Source organism: Pinus tabuliformis, chromosome J (genome assembly GCF_031772625.1).
Source record: "Pinus tabuliformis cultivar Carrire ecotype Pingquan chromosome J, CPIR1, whole genome shotgun sequence".
Lineage (NCBI taxonomy): Eukaryota > Viridiplantae > Streptophyta > Pinopsida > Pinales > Pinaceae > Pinus > Pinus tabuliformis.
The window spans coordinates 1488573591-1488595036 of NC_142295.1; the positions used below are offsets into that span (position 1 = coordinate 1488573591).

Consider the following 21446-nt stretch of genomic DNA (forward strand, 5'->3'; position numbering starts at 1 on the left):
CCAGTCCCAAAGAAAGACGGGAGCGAGGTACGTTATCAACGTGGCGGAGTATTTGACTCAATGAGCGGAGGCACAACCTGTGAAGGATTGCATAGGCGCAACTGTTGCGAAGTTCCCCTTTGAGTATGTATTGACTGATTTAGCTGTCCAAATATTTTGATGAGTGATTGCGGTACGCACTTTCTGAATGAGACGATTAGCGCGCTGACGGAGGAATTTCAGGTATATCACCAGAAGAGCACGCCTTATCACCCGCAGGCTAACGGGACGGTGGAAACATTCAACAAAGTGCTGGAGAATGCACTGACCAAGGTTTGCAACGCCCAACGAAGTGATTGGGACCTACGCATACCCGCAGTACTATGGGCCTATCGGACAACATGTAAGAAGTTGACTAGAGAAATACCCTTTAGGCTTGTCTATGGTGTTAAAGCGGTAATGCCTATGGAATATATTGTGCCTAGTCTGCGTATAGCAGCACTCATGGGTGTGACGGATCGCGGAGCCCTGGAAGAGAGGCTCACGCAGCTGGCTGAGCTTGAGGAAGAGAGATTTCTTGCTAGATTTCACCAATAGGTTCAAAAGCAACGCGAAAAAGCATGGCATGATCGAAACATTAAGCTGCGCACCTTTAAGGTAAATGACCTAGTTTTGTTGTATGACAACAAGTTTGATAAATTTTCAAAGAAATTCAGAATGCACTGGTTAGGGCCCTAAGTCATTAAGGAGATTACCGACGGAGGAGCGGTACAGTTGGTCAAATTGAATGGAGATCCCTTCCTAGGAAAGGTGAATGGCAGTCGATTGAAGCTATACACCAGCGGTCTGGCCATGTGACTAGATGAAGGTAGCACAGTCTTAGCGCTCCAGAGAGCTGAAAGGAGGCGCGAGACTATAAACTACACTTCCCGGGTTGGGGAGCTGCACGATTGGAGGATTGTGCGAAGCAAGGAAGTGTCACAGGGTTTGCGACAATGCGAAGGGAGCTGTGCTACCCAGGGAGAAATTGTGCAGGTCGGCCAGAAAGTGACCGTTAAAGTCACTGTTCATGATTTGACGGTAGAAATGTGGCCGAATGGAGCGGGCGGACGACATTTAAAACGGAATTCATGGGTCATATCCTTGAGAATATGCCGCCAATCCGACATTAATTCACTGAATTTCGGGGGAACGGTCTGATTTGAATTCAAAATGCCTTATAAATTACAAGTGGCTGTCCAACGAAAAACACTTGGCATTTTAAGAATTGAGTTGTTGAGCTCTTAGCTACACATGAATTGCGAGCACTACGAACTTCTGATAGCCATTAAAGTATTTGAGACATTGCCGAAGGAGACACAGGAGTTCTTGCAAAACATCATGTCGGTGCCGACAGAAGCTATAGATATTGAAGTAGAGGAGTCGGTGCCGGAAATGGAGATGGAGGCAGAAGAAGCTGCTCTAGAAGTGGCCGAAGTATTAGCAGAAGTCCCTAAATCGCCAAGAACGCTGAGACCAAAGCCCACCCCAACCAAGGAGAGCGCGAGGGATAAGAAGGGCAAGCAACTTGAAATACCGGTGCGCGCATTGCCAAGAAGAAACCCACTGAAGCCTACCGCATAGGAGAAGAGAAAAGCCATCAATTTTGAGTCGGAGGAGGAAGAAATTGAAGACATCCCGATGGATGATGAGGATGTGGGAGTAGATGTGGAGGAGGTTGAAGCCTAGGGTGCTGACCCTATCACTCGGTTGCTTGAGTATGTCCCTCCTCGCAAGGGCAAGACCAAGGTGCCAAAAGGCATTGATGAAAGCAAGGTCCCCTTGCAAATCCCTCTGCTGCCGGATAAAATTGTTTTTGAAGGACTGCGCATGGGGAAGGTTCCTCTGTTGAAACTTGAAGACTGGGACTTTGCCGACCACGAGAAGTTCCCACACCTGGCGACCGAGCAGTTGATGCGTCGCATTATTGACACAACCACTGGAATGACCGCATTAGAGCCGCGGAGGTGGCTCAGAGGAGTGGACAAGGCAGGGTTGCTCAACGTGCTTTGGGTGCCACACTACAACCATACCCCGGTGACAATATTGGTCATTAAGCTGCTGCTATTCTTGGTGCATGATGGGTGTCTGTGGCTGGAAGAGCCAATACCCATCACTGATAGGTTGATCCACAGGATCACGCGGTTGCTTTACATAAGAGAAAATCCGGCCATGACATTTGGCGGAAAAGGTGGTGAGCAGGCCCTCGCGGAGGCCATGAAAGAGAAGTTCAAGTTGGTAAAGAAGCCGCGTGGGTATGCTATATCCAACATCTGTGACCCTGTTATAAAGGTAGCTACGCAGATTCTAGCAGGGAAGGTGATGAGGAAGTGTCGCGCCGATGAGGTGCCAGTGCGTTGAAGGTGTTCAGTTTAATTGGGCGAACTATCTACGCGGTGAGTTCCTTGCGAACTGCCGCGAAGCACAGGAGCTCAACAAGACGTTCCACTATGCGTGGCTCTTGTTGTCAATTGTGCTGGTAGCATGGGAGCTGCCAAAGGACAGTCAATTCCCTTCGGTCGTGCCAGACCTACCAGAAGCAGCGAAGTACGCTTTGCTGTGGGCGACCAAGGACGCGCAGCGCATCAAGGACAACAAGATCTTCTGGATCTTGATGGAGATGAACATCCGCATGGCCATCAATCACAAACTGCGATTGTCACCTACGGTGTACGCCAACCTGCAGGGCTATGTAGAGTTTAAAGCAGACTTTCACCATGTGTCCATTAGGGCGTGGAAGGACCCTGCGCAGAAATGGTATGACTTGCCTTACCTGGAAACGGATGACGCCATTGATGCAGTACTTGATCAATGGCTGGCAGAGTGGTGCGCTACAACAGACTTGGTGGTGGGAGGGAGCAAGTCTGCCACGCAAAGAAAGAAGGAGGAGGCCAAGCTAAAGATGACTCAGCTGGCCGAAAAGAGAAAGAAGGAGGCCGCTGACAAGGCCCAGGCAAAGCGCGATGCCGCTCAGTAGACAGAGAAGAAAACGGGTGGAACAGAGTGAGGCTCTGACAAAGGCACGAGGTCGCCTTCACCTGAGACAGAGGAGGAGACGGACGCGCAGACAGAACAACACGGCATGGACCCATGGGCGACGTCCGCCCGCATCAAGCGTTTAAGAGAGCAAGAGAATGGAGGGTCTAGGAAGAAATCAAAGGCTACCAAGACATCATTGGACCCAATCACCCTCACAGAAGGTGATCTACAAGACATCGGTGACACGGTGCGGGATGTCACCATGGAGGCCCTACAATAGTTTGAGCAACAACAACAAATAATCATGGGGGCTATCCATACAGGGTTGCAAGAGCTGCAGACCCGCGCAATCACAGGCTGGCACGGTGTCTACCAGCCTTGATATCGGCACTTCAGAAGCTGCTGAGATGCTGCACGTGAAGGTCTCCAACTCAATAGTGTTGCCTGATGGAGCATTGACCACGAAGAATGAACCTGATAGGCCCACTGTCAGCACCCTCAAGGGAGTAGGGTTGAATCTGACAACGCTCCCTAGTGAAGCACTCCACCTCTTGTAGGATGGAGTGATTGCAAAGCTGAGGGCCCGTGAGCACCGCATCCTCCAGGTGATTAGTGAGTAGTGGATTAACAATGAGCAAATGGCACTACAGCGAGACTCTGCCATTGCCACTGTGACCGAGGCGACCAATCAGAACAAGTGTATTATGCAGGTCGTCGAGGAGGCTTGTCGAATGGTCCTGGAGTTGGCCATTCCTGAGGAAGAACCAGTCGAGGTGCGCGTCCACAAGTTGGCCATGGGGGTGTGCGTCGCTTGTACATAAATGGCGAGGGTTTAGTTGGAGCTGAACCTACAGATCACAGAGTTACAGTTGAAGGCCCAACCTTCAACTTTTCCAGAAGTGAAGGAGCAGCGGGCGACTGCTGTCATCGAAACAGTAGCGGCGGTGGATAGTGCAGTAGCAGACTGCATGTAACTTTTTGAGCACTCGTTCGAGGTCCTGAAAAGCTTGCAGGAGGACCCTAATGTATAGCGACTAGAGACAGAAGTGCACGAGCTACAACAACGCTATGATGAGGTTAAGGGCACAACGCAAACCGTCGCGCTGACACAAAGACTAGCAAAGCCGCAGGAGGCGAAGCAGCTGAAAGACTAGGTGGATGTAGTGCTGCACAAGGAAGCAGTGTTGAAGGCACGACTGAAGCCTTGGCTGGATGAGGCTTACATGGTAATAGGATCTATTGAAGGAAAGCTTGCGAATCTGCAAGCAACTCAGTAAAAGCTTCAGGGCGACAATTCAGGAGTAGTGACCGAGCAGATGGTTGAAGACGTGAAGTAGGCAGCCACACAGTGCACTACTGAGGTTGTGGTCATACGAGTCCAACTGAAAGGTCTTTGCATTAAGATCTTCGCGCCTGCCGAGTGACTCGAGGGTGAGTCATGATGTTTGTGTTGGGGGCCTGTTGGGAACGGGATCCCCCAAGGATAGTTTTGGGACTAAAAACCCATGTTTTGGGTCAAATTTTGTAGTAAAGTAGTAAAGTCTCTGCATTTTGTGGTCGCGGAGCGCGAAGGTGTCATGAGTCATAAAGGGTTGTCTGCCCTTATTTTGTAAAGTAAAGTCGGCTGTAAAATATCTACCCATGGTCCAGCTTGTATAAAAAAGAGCTAAGTAAGCTCTAAGTAGTTCAGGGTGAGATAGTCATAGCTTTGAAGTAAGAAGTCTAAGTTTCGGGTCTAGTGTAGGTAGAGGCTTTGCAGCTGAGTGCGCGGACCCCTGCAGCTATGTGCGCAGGGCGGATAGAGTCTGTAATCATCTGAAGATATCAATAAAGAGAAGCATTCTACGAATTCTGTGTCTTTGTTTCCTGTTAATGCATCTTGACATGTTATGTATGAATTTCATTTATAATGCTTATATGATGCGCGAATGTATGTAATTACGTTGGTTAAGTGAACGCAAGTAAGAACATCTGTTTACGCGGTGCTAACTATGATTGTTTAATAAGATAAGTAAGACACTTAAACTAGTTTGGGAATTTGCACGGTACGCTGCCCTAGCAGCACGAAAGTATCTGAGCCGCAGGTTAGGGTTGTGCGAAGGTCAATCGTACCTTTTCGCGAAGGTACTGAAGAGCAGAATAAAGGGCTAGTCTAGCAAGCCCTAGAACTAAGTGACCTGCGCGGAAGCAGGAATAGAAGGAATAAACCGACATCACTACCATCTTAGGGTGTGGAAACTTGGTCCCAACATCCCCCCATACTGCGTTGGGTGAGACTTTGGTCCGCGCTCTGCGTGCTGAAGCTAAACGGGCCAGTAATGTAGGGATTTGTTTGGCTAACTAACGCTGAACCTGGGTCAGACCCCACCAAGCCAACACCAACTGTGACAGTCGCACACCTCATCATACTACTCTAGCCCCACTTTGCCACCACCAACCAAGCCTTGAAGGGAGGATGACTGCCCGAGAACCTTCTAGTTCCTACTGTCTCCACAAATGATTCACTCCAGGGTCCCAAATGATGGACACTCTGCGGATTTTTGGTACTCTATAGGTTTCAATATCCATTATTGTAATGGGCAAAGTCTCCCCTCCCTTAGAGAACTCAGAACCGGTTCTGAGGAGACTCTCCACAAGAAGTGCAATTATCCCTGCAACTCATATGCTCATTCCTTGTCTCGCCAACCTTGTCGCTGTTCCCACTGCCTTGACAAATGTAGCAAGATTCACATTGAGAATGTTTGTCGGGCCTCTTTCCAATATCCACCTGCTATCCCTCTCTATCATTATGACCATAGTGTGTGGGGGAGTAATACCCCTTATCCAATGATCATTCTCGAAACTCACCCATCAAGGATAATATAATAATAAATTATTATACTAATTAATACGCATAATAAAAATTAAACATTATGTAAGTAGGCTTAACTATCCTATTTTATTTATTTATTATGATATTTATAGATAAGATATTAATTTATAATGAAAAGTGAAAAAAATAATATTATATTTAACCAAACATAATATTACCAAAATAAAACATATAATTGTAAATATTGATGAATAGAATATATTAATACTTTAAAATTTTGTAATGTATAATTGTCAAAATGGTGAAAATTTTCAACTTAAATTTAAATAACCACTTCAAAAATTTTAAATTAAATTTATTATCGTCATCGTCATAAATTTAATTTGTTTTATTTTTTAATCACAAGTGATGAAATTTTCATTAAATCTAATCTACTTTAAAAAATAAAAAATCTTAAACCAAAATGTTTTTATTTTTTATCATTATAATTTTAATCTAAAAATTATTTAACTATCTCATTCATTTCATTGTTAATTGGTACATTCTCTTAAATGAAAAACTTGGAACTTAATTAACTATCTCATTCATTTCATTGTTAATTGGTACATTCTCTTAAATGAAAAACTTGGAACTTAATTACAACTGAGCAGACATAATTTATTTGTATTTGTTTAAATAACCTTCAAAACTTATTTATATTATTTTTAAAATAAAAATAAATAAATAAATATATTTTTATTAAAATTAAAAATATTAAAATAAAAATTTCTTTTATATAATTTAATAATTAATTATATATTTTTAAATTTATTATAATTATTAAATAAAATACTTTAAAGTTTAATAAATAATGTAATTTTTTATTATTTAAAATATATTTTTGAATGCATAAATAGATTCAACATCTTGAAAAACTCTCGAGACACTCAAAATTTTCAGATTAAACAACTTAAATTTAAGTTTTTAAAAATCTTTTGCCAAATTTTAATTAAAATTAACCAGAAAAAATGTCCATTATAATACTACAAAGTTCTTTAATAATAATAATAATAATAATTTGATTTGAAGGTCATGACTAAGACACCAAATTGGTGTATGAGATTCCCTTGTTTGTAGGATAAGGGATTTATACTCAAGAATTTGATTATTAAAGTTTAGAGGTGTACATACTCTACACCCCTCTAGAGGAACTCTCCAACCAAGTATGGAATAGATGTTGTAATGTCTTGTCATGTTCGGTTAAACATTTTGACTGTGCCAAATTACATAAAAATAAAAATAAAATAAAATTTAAAAACTCTCCGGCCTAGTATGAGAGAGATGATGTAATTTTTAACATTATGACTCAGTGAAATTACATAAAAACAAAATAAAATAAAATTTAATAAACAAAATAAAATAAAATTAAGTTAAAAAGCTAATAATTATAATTAATAATAAAACATTTTGACTTGGTATAACTACATCAAAATAAAATAATAATATAAAAATAAAATAGAATAAATCAATAAAATTATTTAATTAAAATAAAATAGTCAATTTACCCTTATGAAACATTTTGACACTGTTTTCACAACCCATGGTTTTTCCCCATAGTATTTTTCTTTAATGTAACCTATAAAATAAAAAATAAAATTATTTAATTAAAATAATGTAAACATTTTGACTCATGGTTTTCACAACCCATGATTTTATTCTCTAATGTAGCTTGTTTAAAGGCATGAAATTCTAATGAATTTTCCACACAAAAATAACCAATCATCAATTTGTTGTGCCAAACTTGAATCCTTTGTGTGAGAGCTATATATAGAAACAAAAGATTCACAAAGTGATTCAAAAATTAGGACTTTGAGTTGTGAATCTCATAGGTAGCTATTATTGGTAAAGGTAAGCCTTCCCCTGTAAAACACCAAATTAGGATTTATTTTTGTACCAGAGTGTCTTATAGGCAAAGATAACAAAATAAATAGAGAATCTCATTTCAATGATTTTGATTTACTTATCTATATTTTTTGTGCTTTTCCGTCTAGAACCCCAAATTAGACTTTATTTTTGTATCACAGTGTTTTCAAAAAAATTAAGGAATCTGTTAACTAATTTTAATTTATGTATTTATAATCTTTATGTCTGAAAAAATAGGTTTAACTTTTATATAATTATTAGGTTTAACTTTTATATAATTATTATTGTTCTCTAGCAGAATGCCCTGTAGGTAAGGTTTAAAAATAAATCAAGAATTTTTAATAATTTTTTATTTTTTTATAATTTCTTAATTTAAAAATAAGAGTTATTTTCTATTTATTTTTATTTTTCTTTTCAAATTATATTTTAAAACTTTTGCAAATGGTTTGTATAAATAAAAGAATATTTTTTGACCAAAAATACTTTCTTTAAAGCTGGTGTGTATGGTCTTGATGTCTGAAAATTTAGGTTTTATTTTTGTATGAGCATTTTATAGGAAAAACTTAAAAAAATAAATAAATAGGGAATCCCATTTCAATGATTTTGATTCATGTATTGTATAGTCCTTATGTTTGAAAATTTATTTTTGTATAATTAATTATCTTTTGTCTAAAAGATCTTTCTCAGACCCAAAATACCTATTAAAAAAAACATTCCGAGACCAAAAATGTCTCTATCTATTGTTGTCCTCCAGCATGAGAGTTCTTTTATGAAAGTGTCTTAACTTCTTCATTTAAAGGTTTTTGAGAGTGGTCGGTACGTCTAAAAAATTAGGCTTTATTTTTGTATAATTATTGTTGTCCTCCATTGTCAGAGGGTTTCATAGGAAAATGTTTCAAAAGATGACAAAAGTAGAAGTGTGACTATGAGAAAATAGAAGAAGAGAGAGTAAGATTGATCACAATGTAAACTATTTACATTTATCCATCTTTCAAAATTATAAATTTGTATCTGTAATATATATATATATATATATATAACCAGTGTAGATCCATCTTAACTTCAGATCTATCAAGCATCAAGAGGGATCAATTCTCTCGAGATGCAAACCTTTTCTCAAGTTTTTCACTCAAAAAAGAGGTTCAAAGATTGAATTCGAGGACAAGTTTGCAACTAAAGAAATTCGATCCAACCTTATCGCTTGATAGATACGAAGTTAAGATGGATCTACATTGGTTTATATAAACAAACTTAGTAATATAATATAAAATTAACTTAAATAAATTTTAATTAAATTCAGACAAAATATCTAATTGACAAATGTAATTTGAAACTAAAATAAATTAAATATAATGTAGTAAAAATGAGAATTTACACATTAAATATTGAAATAGCATGATATTTTTGGAGCAACTTACACTTGAAAAAAAAAATAACAAAGTATAATATATTAGCAAAAAAGGTGCTTAAGCACAAACGAGATACATCAATAGTTTCCCAAGACAAAATATAATAGAGAATTTTAAAACTATACTAGTTTGGCCAGACTAACTATGCCTCGATCCTATTACTAGACTCTAAAAGAAGTCATATGGATACAATATATAGAAAATTCCATGAATACAACAACAATAGGATGACCTCAAAACTAAACTAGAAATAACTCCTAGTCATATAAAATGATCAAATTTCTAATAGAAGCTACTAGGTTGAGGTCAGGTAGTCCAATTGGTGCAAAGTGGGCTGAATTTGCTGAAGATACTTTGTGCTCACTTCCTTGTATATTTCCTTACGCAATGCTTTAAGCTCTTGCACTTGAGACTGGAGGCGTCACATGTCTACATTCATATTTTACATTTATTGATGTTGTAAAGAGAGGATATTGTTTAGTATTTCCACCTGAATCTAGAGGCGGTCCATTTTTTGACCAAACACTACTATTTCCATCCTAACATCATCATCAACATCCTTCTCAGTTATGTTTTCTCCTCGCGTTTTGTCCATCACCGTGAAATGCAAAGTTTGGTAACTATTGACCATGAAGTAGAGCATTCTATTCTTCCTAGCATTTTCGATTTCCCAATCGTCCCTATCCATAGGCAGAACCATCCACGAACCTTCCTGTAGAAAATCTTTTAGATTCACAAGCTCATGTAATGTACTAAAGCAAAAGACAATAATCTACTTCTACTTTCAACTAGCAGAAGCCAATAGATTGATGAAAACAATATGAACAAGAAGAAGATAAATCAATGGCACATAACACAAGATGTATCTGGGGAAAGCCATTGCTCAAAACCCCGATATCTGTATTACATATATCAAAAATATGAGTGAAGATACAAAGTTTGTTGTCACTAGAACAATTCCGCAAAAGTATGCTCAACTCTCTCAGCTCACAAGCTAACTCTTGGCCAACACTTAGCCAATTCTACAACTCTCCAAGCTCCTGATCTCTTGCGTAATTCCTAGGATGAATAGCCCATATTTAAAGGGAATTCATGCTTCCAAACTGCACAATCAAAACATAGGATCAATCTTTGATGCATGCATGATATTTACACTCTAGTAAATAATACCACTGATAGTACACTGTGCCTACACTCTAGTCTCAACTGGGTCTTTCTCAGAATTGACATGCGTAAGTGTTTGATGAGGGAATCTTCAGTTAACAAGAATAACACTTGTGGATGCACTAGTGCACCAATTGACTATTAACTCTCTATTAGTTCCACAAACAGTGTGGAACTAATTTAACTAAACATAACTTAGTAAATTGAGTTATCTAATTACAACTCACAATTAAACTCATTTTTGACCCCTAAAACTTAGGGAGAACATATACATGAATTCAAAAATACTTCCAACTCGAAATTCCTAAGTTAACTAAGTCAACTTAACTTAGTTAACTATTACAAGTTGCTATGAGAAAATAATTACAATTTTAATTTAGGGACAAATTAAATTGGAATTTTTGGATTATATTTTTAACATTTCTTGTTGCTATTTTCAACATTCCCTTTTAATAAGAAAATAATTCAACTCAATCCCGATCCTGAACCTTTGGAATGTTCTGCATGCAACACTTCTCTCTAGTGTTGTTGCTACAACAACTCTAGAAACAAAAGAAACATCCAACTTGAATTAGTATGATGCATCTGTCATCAAAGTCTCTGACTTTTATTGCTTTTGTCGACTGAAAACTCTGTGCTTTTATTGACTCTGCCTTTCTGCATTATTGTCAACCCTTCTCTACGCTCTTCAGTATATGACTGCTCTGGCCTCTATCACTCTGATCTCTGACTGCATCTATCCCACTGATTCCTCTCACTACTATGTACTTTGGGCTCCCGTAGCAAGGTATGCTCCATGAGATAAAACCTCTCAATGGACCTTGCCCAATTTTAGCCCACTTGGGACTATCACTTCACATCGCCCCACCTCACACCTGGAGGTATGGCTGCATGTGATCCCTCTGCCCACCTGGCTCGAAATTTCCCCTTCTAGAGGTCTTTGTATGAATGGATGCCTCCACTCGGTCTCCTCTCAGCTTCTCTAGTTGTGGTTGCTCCAAAACTTCCTGAAGCTGCTTCTGAGGCTTCGTTTGAGGCTGCATGTTGAGAGGTAATTTACTCTCCCTCTTAACCACCAAGTCTCTAACCTTTGACTTTCTCCTCAAGGCTTTGCATGCATCTTGTATCTCAAGTGCATATAGGTTCTTGGCTAGCACACTAATCTGTTTCATCTGTCCCGCCATCATGAAATTTTATGGAAAAAGAGTTGATTTGAAATTATTAATATCTCACTCATCAAAACTCCGATTCGATTGATTTTTTATTTTTGAATTTGTGTATTTTTTTTGCAAGGAATCCAGATCGGCTAGTTGTTTATGAAAATTTTGCACAAAAAATTTCAGATATGCTCTGCAAACTCGCGGCCCCAAAAAAAAATATTTGGTTCTGATACCATGTAGAATAATTACTACAAATCTAACTTTGATACTATGTAGAAAATCCTGTAGATTCACAAGCTCATGCAATGTACTAAAGCAAAAGACAAGAATCTACTTTTTCTTTCAACCAACGGAAGCCAATAGATTGATGAAAACAATATGAACAAGAAGAAGATAAATCAATGGCACATAACACAAGATGTATCTAGGGAAATCCACTGCTGAAAACCTCGCTATCTATATTGCATATATTAGAAATATGAGTGAAGATACAAATCTTGTTCTCACTAGAACAATTTCGCACAAGTATGCTCAACTCTCTTAGCTCAGAAGCTAGCTCTTGGCCAACAATTAGCCAATTCTGCAGCTCTCTAAGCTCCCGATCTCTTGCGTAATTCCTAGGATAAATATACCTTATTTAAAGGGAATTCATGCTTCCAAAACTGCGCAATCCAAACATAGGATCAATATTTGATGCATGCATGATATTTACACTCTAGGAAAATAATACCATTGATAGTACACTGTCCCTGCACTCTAGTCTCAGCTGGGTCTTTCTCATAATGAACATGCATGAGTTTCTGATGAGGGAATCTTCAATTAACCAGAGTGACACTTGTGGATGCACTAGTGCACCAACCGACTGTTAACTTTCTATTAGTTCCACAAATAGTTTGGAACTAATTTAACTGAACATAAGTCAGTAAACTGAGTTATCTAATTACAACTCACAATTAAACTCATCCTGGACCCCTAAAACTTAGGGAGAACATATTTATGAATTCAAAAGACTTCCAACTCGAAATTCCTAAGTTAAATAGGAGAACATAATTATGAATTCAAAAAGACTTCTAACTCGAAATTCCTAAGTTAACTAAGTCAACTTAACTTAGTTAAATATTACAAGTTACTATGAGAAAAGAATTACAATTTTAATTCAAGGACAAATTAAATTGGAATTTTTGGATTCTATTTTTAACATTTCTTATTGCTATTTTCAACACTTCCATAACAAAGGCACATATATCCCCTGCCCCTGTTTTTGTTTTGTACTTAGATCATTGACTGTTGATTTTTATAGAGCACCAAAGGAATGCTAGTAATAATAAAAAACCTCCCCATGATTTGTGATCCATGCTTTAACTAAGGATCAAACGTTTCCAGTAATAAAATCACATGCAGGGTTTGCCTTAAAGAGCACTTCGTTCATGTTTTTCACCCCTTTTTTCACACGGAAGAAATCTATTGAAAAGCCATGCCTTTCCTCCAAATGATTGAATGAAACTCTCCTTTGATTCCCATGATGCAACTGTGGCTAGATAACACGCACTTTTATGGCTTTGGTGGTTCACCTTAACTACATTCTCACGTGCCTGTTGCAACATTTGAATGCCATGTATCGACATGCTTAGTGCCTTTGGATAAGATTATTCATCATCAATTTTCTATCATAGCATTGCTTCTTGCAAGGTTCCATTGACCCTCAAAGTTCTAGGAGGTAGTGTTAGAGCTTGATTTTCCAACTTATTTGCTGCCCTATTTAGGCTTCTTAAGACAAGTTTAGCTTGAATATGACAAATAAAGGAGAGTGAACTCGTGATTCATATATATAGTTGATGGAGAGTGAAGTCCAAAGGGAAGGTTCCCAAAACAAGATGACAAGTTGAGTTGTTAGAGTCACCTATTATAATTAGAGATTTGATCCATAAGGATAGTGCCAAAGTAATTCATTGAAAAAGAGCATACATTTTAGAATGTTTATTAGAGGCCGTGCCTAGGCTCCATGAGTATTACATTTCAATTTTCCCTTCAAGACTAAGAAGAACACACCTCGCCCACCTCTACCAACCTGCCACCCCTACAGATTTTTGGAATAACTTAATTGGGTAACAATTAATTAAATATATTATGCAATAAGATTCAAAACTCAATCTCTTCGAGGGGTAATTTAAATGATCAAATTATTTTATGGCTTATGCCTAAATATTTTTTTTGTAAAGAAAAAGATAAAAATGTTTTTCATTTGTAGATAATTGGGAAAAAAAGTGAAAACCAATTTGTTACTATATATTAAATGCAACTAAGGTTGCAGTTGGAAATGAATTTATGTTAATGTTTTTTTAAAATTAAAATCACAAACAACTTTCGTGTTTTATTATATTTCACTAATTATATTAAACCGATTAGCATAATTTACTAGATAATACTATCTTTAATATACCATCAAAATCTACTTTATTATAAAAAGTTAAAAAATAAAAAATAAATTAATGAGAAGTTCTAATTAAAACCATAAACAATAATATATTTGAGAATTTTCAATATAGAAAATTTATTGTTACTTCTTAACAAACACATTACATATATTCAAAGAAATAACCATGGGGGCTTCACTCAATGAACCTCTAATATATGAAGAGCGTTCATGGCATATTAAACAATACTCTTAATTTGACTACATATTGGAAAATACCTCTAAAAATCACATTATTTAACCCCTACCAATACAAACTCAATACACCTTCCCAATTTAAAGTATCCCTAGTTTCACTAGATGTTGTACGTATCCATTTTTTCATTAACAATTTTTATACCCCTTTATATTTTTTCATTAACTTTGAGCTCCATTTTTTATACCTGCCAATATAAAAATCCTTCACCCCCTATATATCCCCTAGTATATTATGTCATTTTTTACTCAATATATGTCCCCCAATATGAACCCACGTGGTATGGTATTGGTCTCCCAATAAAACCTCTGTGAAAATAATAAACTACCTCATAAGAAGTAAAAAATTATTTTAGTGATAAAAAAGTTATATTTGTAACTTATCCACACAAAAAACTATTTACGTTGGAGGTTCTAATTTTCACTGATTAGGAGATTAGAGAAATTTGCATATTTACTATTTATTAGAGTGAAGTGTACAACGTGGGATATATATTTGTATATATAGCGTTGTGTATTCTTAAACTCTACACTTTGTGTGTGAGTATAGTTATGAATCCCATATGTTAAAAGTTTGAGGGGGCAGTTTGAGGCCCCATTGAAGTTATAAGTCACACCAAAGATAAGCCCTCATTGAAGTTATAAGTTACATCAAATATAAAAAGGAGAGCAATGATTTCACGAGAAGATTATCGAACGAAATAAAAGAGGAATTTCTTTCTAAATTACTTAAGGAAAACTGTAGAGGATTTTGATAATATATATAGCTGAGGATTTTTAAATCACTTCATTTCATTTCTATTTCTATTTCTTAATTCAAGGAAGGCCTTTGAATGTTTTGAAAATATATATAATTGAAGGATATCAAGTGATTTCATTTTTATATTTTAGCTTCAATTAAAAAGGTTATATTAAATTTTAGTGAGAGGTTCACATTTTTAGGTATTCACTAAATAGTATTAGGAATTTTAATGATTATGACATTGCTATGGTGGTAAGTAGGAAGAGAATCAATTATTTAATGTATAATTATTGTAATAATTAATATAAAAAAATGGTAAGAAAAATTGATAAATGAATCTTGTAAAATATTTCAATTATAATTGGAAATAACACTCTTATTAATGAAATAGATGAATTAAAAAAGCAAAATAAAAAAATATCAATAGCCATAATGAAAATCATTTCACTAATAATTAATATAAAAAAATGGTAAGAAAAATTGATAAATGAATCTTGTAAAATATTTCAATTATAATTGGAAATAACACTCTTACTAATGAAATAGATGAATTAAAAAAGCAAAATAAAAAAATATCAATAGCCATAATGAAAACCATTTCACTTAACTTTCTATTTTTATTATGGGAACAAACGTTGTGTTATGTGGCATAATTTGATATCTAATATAATTGTTGCTGTTGTTAGAAATTATTAAAAGAATCAACTTTTGAAAAGAAATTCACCCTTTGGCATTGCAGGAACTCGTTTGTGAACATTGAAATATTTAATTTGGCATGCGAAAAGTTGAATATATTTTTTAAACACTAAGGATTTGTTAAAACTTTCAATATGAGGTGTATACCTTACAATGTAAATTGAAAGAATAGGGTAATGAGACAAATGATTTGAAAAGAAATATGAAAATTATAGAGAAGACAAATGATTTCAAAAAAGAAATATGAAAATTATAGAAAATAGTTTATGACTTGCCAGTTAATAATTGATCACAAATTGTACACGACATTGTGATTGAGAATCACAAGAGAATCAATATGTGAAAAACATTTTTGACAAGATCTTGTTAAAAAAGGACACATAAATCATTTGTTTAAAGAATCATGGCCAAATCTTGCTTACAAAAGAAAATTAGAACACAAGGATATAATAATTACAAAAACTAAAAAAGGGACATCCATTGACCAATTTGATTCGAGGAAGCTTTTCGACATTAAAGTCCAAACCATGGAGAAAGAAATGTATGAAGCCAATCAAAGTCAAAAGTCAAAAATTCCTTTGTGACAAAGCTTCAACAATTAACAAATTGCCAAAGGTATTAAACAAAGCATCAGGGGAATTTTGAGGTCTAAAATGGGCCTTCTAAGGGAAATAATAAAGTATTAGTTAAAATAATAAAATAAAACTTATGATTTTTTAAAGAAAAATAAAGGAAACTATTTTTTTTATTGTATTTTCGACTTATCTCCTTGTAGTTTCATTCAAAATTTCAAGAGTAGACAACCATTGGATGTAGAATTAAATTCCACACCCAACGAGTACCCACTCTGCATATTTCTGAGTAGACCCACATTTTTTTTTGAAAATACATGAAAAAAGTGTGTTGAACACATGTTTTCATGTATTTTTTTCGATGCAAATCTACTCAGAAGTATGCAAAATGGGCGATCGTTGGATGTGGAATTTAATTTCACATCTAGTGGGTGTCTACTCTTGAAATTTGAGTGAACCTACAAGGAGATAAGCTAGAAATACAATAAAAATAGTTTTCTTCTTTTCCCTCCAAAATATTTTCCCTTGTGGGTGTCATCACCATCTTGAATCCTATTGGTTTTTTTAAAGTTAATTTTGTTAGTACCTTTTTTTTTGAGACCCATTTTTGACCTCAAAATTCCCCTAATGTGTGTGATAAATGAAAATCAAAAAATATTTTCAAAGCACTTTTTTCATGTATTTTCAGTTTTTTCATGGTGGGTCTACTCAAATGTATGTAGAGTGGTATGCCTTGGATGTGGAATTTAATTTTGCATCTACTAGGTGTGAACACTTGGCATTTGAGTAAACCTATAAGGAGATAAGCCAAAAATACAATAAAAAATAGTAGTTTTTCTTTTTCTTTAAAAATTCATAACTCTTATTTTATTAGGTTCACTATTATTTTATTGTTTTCCTTAAGGCGCCCATTTTTCACCTCAAAATTCTCTTACTGATTGTTTCAAAGAAGGATGGGACTTAGAGAATGTGCATCGATTATAGGGGGTTAAACAAAATTATGTTTAAGAATATGTACCCCCTGCCCAAGATAGATGATCTGTTGGATCAATTGCAACAAGCCAAATACTTCACCAAGATGGAATTAAAGTTTTGATATCACCAAGTTCAAGTTAGAGAAGAAGATACCTGGAACACCACCTTTAAAACTAAGCAAGGTGTGTATGAGTGGTTAATCATGCCATTTGGGCTATGCAATGCAACAACTATGCTTATGAGGTTAATGAATGAGATGTCGCGCCCTGATATAGGCTCACATGTTATTTTCTACTTGGGAGGAGCACATCTCACATTTGGTGCAGGTGTTAGAGACATTAAAGAATCACCAACTACTAGAAAATATCAAGAGGTGCGAGTTTGCACAATAGTATTTGGTGTATCTAGGGTATGTGATAGGTGGAGGAGAGTTGAAGATATAAACTGCCAAGATGGAGGCCATCATGAACTAGCCAATACATACTATTTTTTTTGAGGTTAGGAGTTTCTTTGGGGCATCCCAATACCTGAGGGAATTCATGGCCTCATTTTCAATAGTATCAACACCACTCCACACCATAACAATGAGTTGTTAGAGTTTCTAGTGTGGAAAGGGTTAAAAAAGAGCATTGAGGAGTTAAAGAAAAATATTAGTCAAGCATCGGTTTGGTATTACTGAACATGTAGCATCCCTTCAAAGTGAAACAAATGCGAGTGGATATGTTAAGGGAGCGGTCTTGATGCATGGAGGAAAGCTTATATGCTACCATTTTGAACTATTTGACAGAGAGATTCTCAACTACTCTATCTATAACAATGAGATTTATGCCTTGGTGAAAGTTGTGAAGAAGTGGAAACAATATCTGATGGGAAAGGAGATAATCCACATAGATCACCAACCATTATAGTACCTTCAAGCCCAGAGTAAGCTATAACACAACAAGCATTACAAGCGGACAGGGTTTCTACAACAATTTCATTTAATGATCAAGTATAAGAAGGGAAACACAAACAAGTTGGCTGACATGTTTCCATGGCCACCCAAACAAAATATCACAACTTAGGGAACTATGATGCACATGGAGCCATTCGCTCATGATGCATATAGAGAGACATATTCGTAGGATGATGACTTTAACGAGGTGTTTCAACAGTTGCAGAGCTAGAGTCATGTGTGTGATGGTGACAATGCAGTTGACTACCATTTCTAGGAGGGGTTACTCTACAAGATGGATATGTTATGTTGTCCTAAAGGTGAGCGATTGCAATTGATTAGAGAGGTTCGCACCTCCAATGTTGCAGGGAACATTGGTGCAGGGAAGATCGTGGCCAACTTATAGGGTATGTGTATTGGCACAAGATGCAAGAACAAGTAGCTAGGTTCATAAGAGGATGCATGATTTGTTGTAGTAACAAACCTAGTAACATGAAATATGGTATATTTCATCCCTTTACTGTATCCTTTTGTCCTTGGAAAAACATTTCCATGGACTTTGTGGGAGGTTTACTAACAACTAGGAAGGGACATGACTACTTGTTCGTGGTAGTTGACAAGTTCAAAAAGATGTGTGTTCTAATGCCCTGTAAAGATACCATCAGTGGGCAAGAAGCAATGAACTTGTCTAGTGGATAGGTTTGGGTGCACTTTGGGACACCAATGAGCATCATTTCAAACATGGAAACATGATTTCTCAGTGAATTTTAGATTAAATTTTGGGAGAAGATGGGAATAAAGTTGAATAGGTAACATTCCATCCACAGACAAATGGGTAAATGAAAGTAGTCAACAAGCCTTTGGTGAAAATTTTGGGGGGTTACAATTGAAAAAATTCGAAGACTCCAGACAAAAATCTTGTATATATGCATCACTTTTGTAAGTCCAAATTTCAACTGGTAATCCCCCATTTAAAAATTGTTTAGGATATTTACCACCTTTACCTTTGGATATTGCATATGGAAAACAAGGAGGATTAAGGGAGGATCTTATAGAGGATGCCTTGAGGGAAGAAAGAATTGTTGAGAAGATTAGGAAAATCAATATATAGGTATAGGAAACACTATAGAAATCAAAAGAAAAATATAAGGCCAAACATGATCAACACAAATCAAAAAAATCCTTCAAGGTGGGAAACAGAGTATTGTTATAGTTGAACAAGGAGAGGTTACAAGGTCCTAGTAAGAAAATCAAGGCTATGTGATATGGTCCCTTTGAAATACTAGAAAATGTGGGAGATAATGCTTATAGTCTTATTCTATTATCATACATACACATTTACTTAATGATGAATGTAGAGAATCTGAAAATCTATGAGCCTTCCATGCCAAATCAGGAAGATGAATAGGCCCTACTTTCTGTAAAGGATTTGGCACCAAATGTTGAGGAAAAGTTGACAGAGGATACAATTTTGTAGAAGAGTTATAGGACTACAATACACGGGCAACATGAACTTTGGTAAATTGGGTTGTGTTAGACTCCGTCTCATGTTAGAGATTGATTCTTCTTCAAAACCGGGTTTTGAAGAAGAAATCATTAATGTTGCTTTTCAGATTATGTAATTTGTTCTTCAGCTCTTCAACTGGCAGCGATTTCTTCATATGGTTTCAACTATCATGGCACAGAAGTTCTCTACCGTGGCTTACTTGTGAAATACTCAGCTGGAGGATGGATTTAAGTGAGAAGATCACAGTGTGTTTGCCTTTCATAGGACTTTCTATTATAGACTCCGTTCCACAGGAACTAGCCTTTGCATGTGCAAGAGGGATCAAGATCCAGATATTGCAAGGCTTACATCAACAGAAGCTTATTCTTTAAGTAGCATCAGTTCAATTTGACAACCAGCTACCCCATCCCATATATCCAGTCATGGTCTGTAATGAAAATGCTTCTAGTGGGCCATTGAGTATGATCAAGCGGCAGCAGAAGCATTCAAGCTCAATCACCCAGAGGCCGAGGTTTTCTGTCAGAATTGCAACGTTATAATAAGGTCAATTATGGAAAAGGGAGGAGATATTGATGACTGCATCTCAATGCAAGAGGCGGTTGAGCTATCTTTAGAACTTACCGATGAGCAAAAGTCTAAGCTTCCCTTACCAGGACAAGTAGATTTCATTAATGGTGGACCACCTTGTCAGGTTTTTTCTGGAATGAATAGATTTAACCAAAGAGCTTGGAGCAAAGTAAGATGTGAGATGATATTGACATTTCTCTCATATGCTGATTATTTTCGGCCAAGATTCCTTTTATTGGAGAATGTCAGAAATTTTTTATCCTTCAACAAAGGTCAGACATTTCGTCTCATGCTGGCATCACTCTTGGAAATGGGGTACCAGGTGCGATTTGGGGTTCTTCAAGCTGGAAACTATGGGGTTTCACAATCACGTAAAAGGGTATTTATTTGGGCAGCTTCGCCTGAGGAATTTCTTCCAGAATGGCCAGAACCTATGCATGTTTTTGCTAGTTCACAGCTAAAAATATCCTTGCCTGGAGGTTTACAGTATGCTACTGTGAGAGATGCTGCACTGGGTGCGCCTTTTCGTCCTATAACAGTGAGAGATACAATTGGTGACTTGCCACCTGTTGGTAATGGTGCAGTTCAGTTGGAAACAACATATGGGAATGGTTCAGTCTCTTGGTTTCAGAAACAAGTTCGTGATGCGGAAGTTGTCCTTTATGACCATATATCCAAGGAATTGAATGAATTGAATTTCAAACGTTGCCAACGAATCCCTAAGCGCCCAGGTGCTGATTGGCGAGATCTTCCAGAGGAAAAGGTTAAATTGTCTACTGGGCAAATAGTTGATCTCGTTCCTTGGTGCTTGCCCTACACTGCCGATTGGCATAATCAGTGGAGAGGTCTGTTTGGAAGACTAGACTGGGAAGGGAACTTCCCTACGTCTATTATAGATCCACAACCTATGGGCAAAGTAGGCATGTGCTTTCATCCTGAGCAAGACCGTATTGTCACTGTTCGAGAATGTGCACGCTTCCAAGGTTTTCCAGACACATACAAGTTTTGCGGTAATATACAAAGCATGTATCGTCAAATTGGGAATGCAGTGCCTCCACCTTTGGCATTGGCTCTAGGCAGAAAACTAAAGGAAGCAGTGGATTAAAGTTGAGTGCGGAAATGCAAAACGATCCTCCAATTTTTTTGATCTAAACTGCAATGGTCAGGACAGACATTGATGTGCGAAATTGTAGCTGTGTCATTCGTTTTGAAAGGAGCTTTATTCAATCTCGTGGGCGAGTCAAAACAAATCAAATTTTATCCTTCTTCTTGAGAGAGGTTCAGTGGGCCAAAGGGGAGATATCTTCAAACAGTCTCAGAATGTCTCTACTTAGCAGATTC

The 21446-nt window shown here is 36.7% G+C and overlaps 1 pseudogene; it reads left to right on the forward strand.

Annotated features, from left to right (window-relative positions):
• The first annotated feature begins 1272 nt into the window (after positions 1 to 1272).
• LOC149233036 (DNA (cytosine-5)-methyltransferase 1A pseudogene) lies at positions 1273 to 21210 on the forward strand (annotated as a pseudogene).
• Positions 21211 to 21446: the final 236 nt, after the last annotated feature.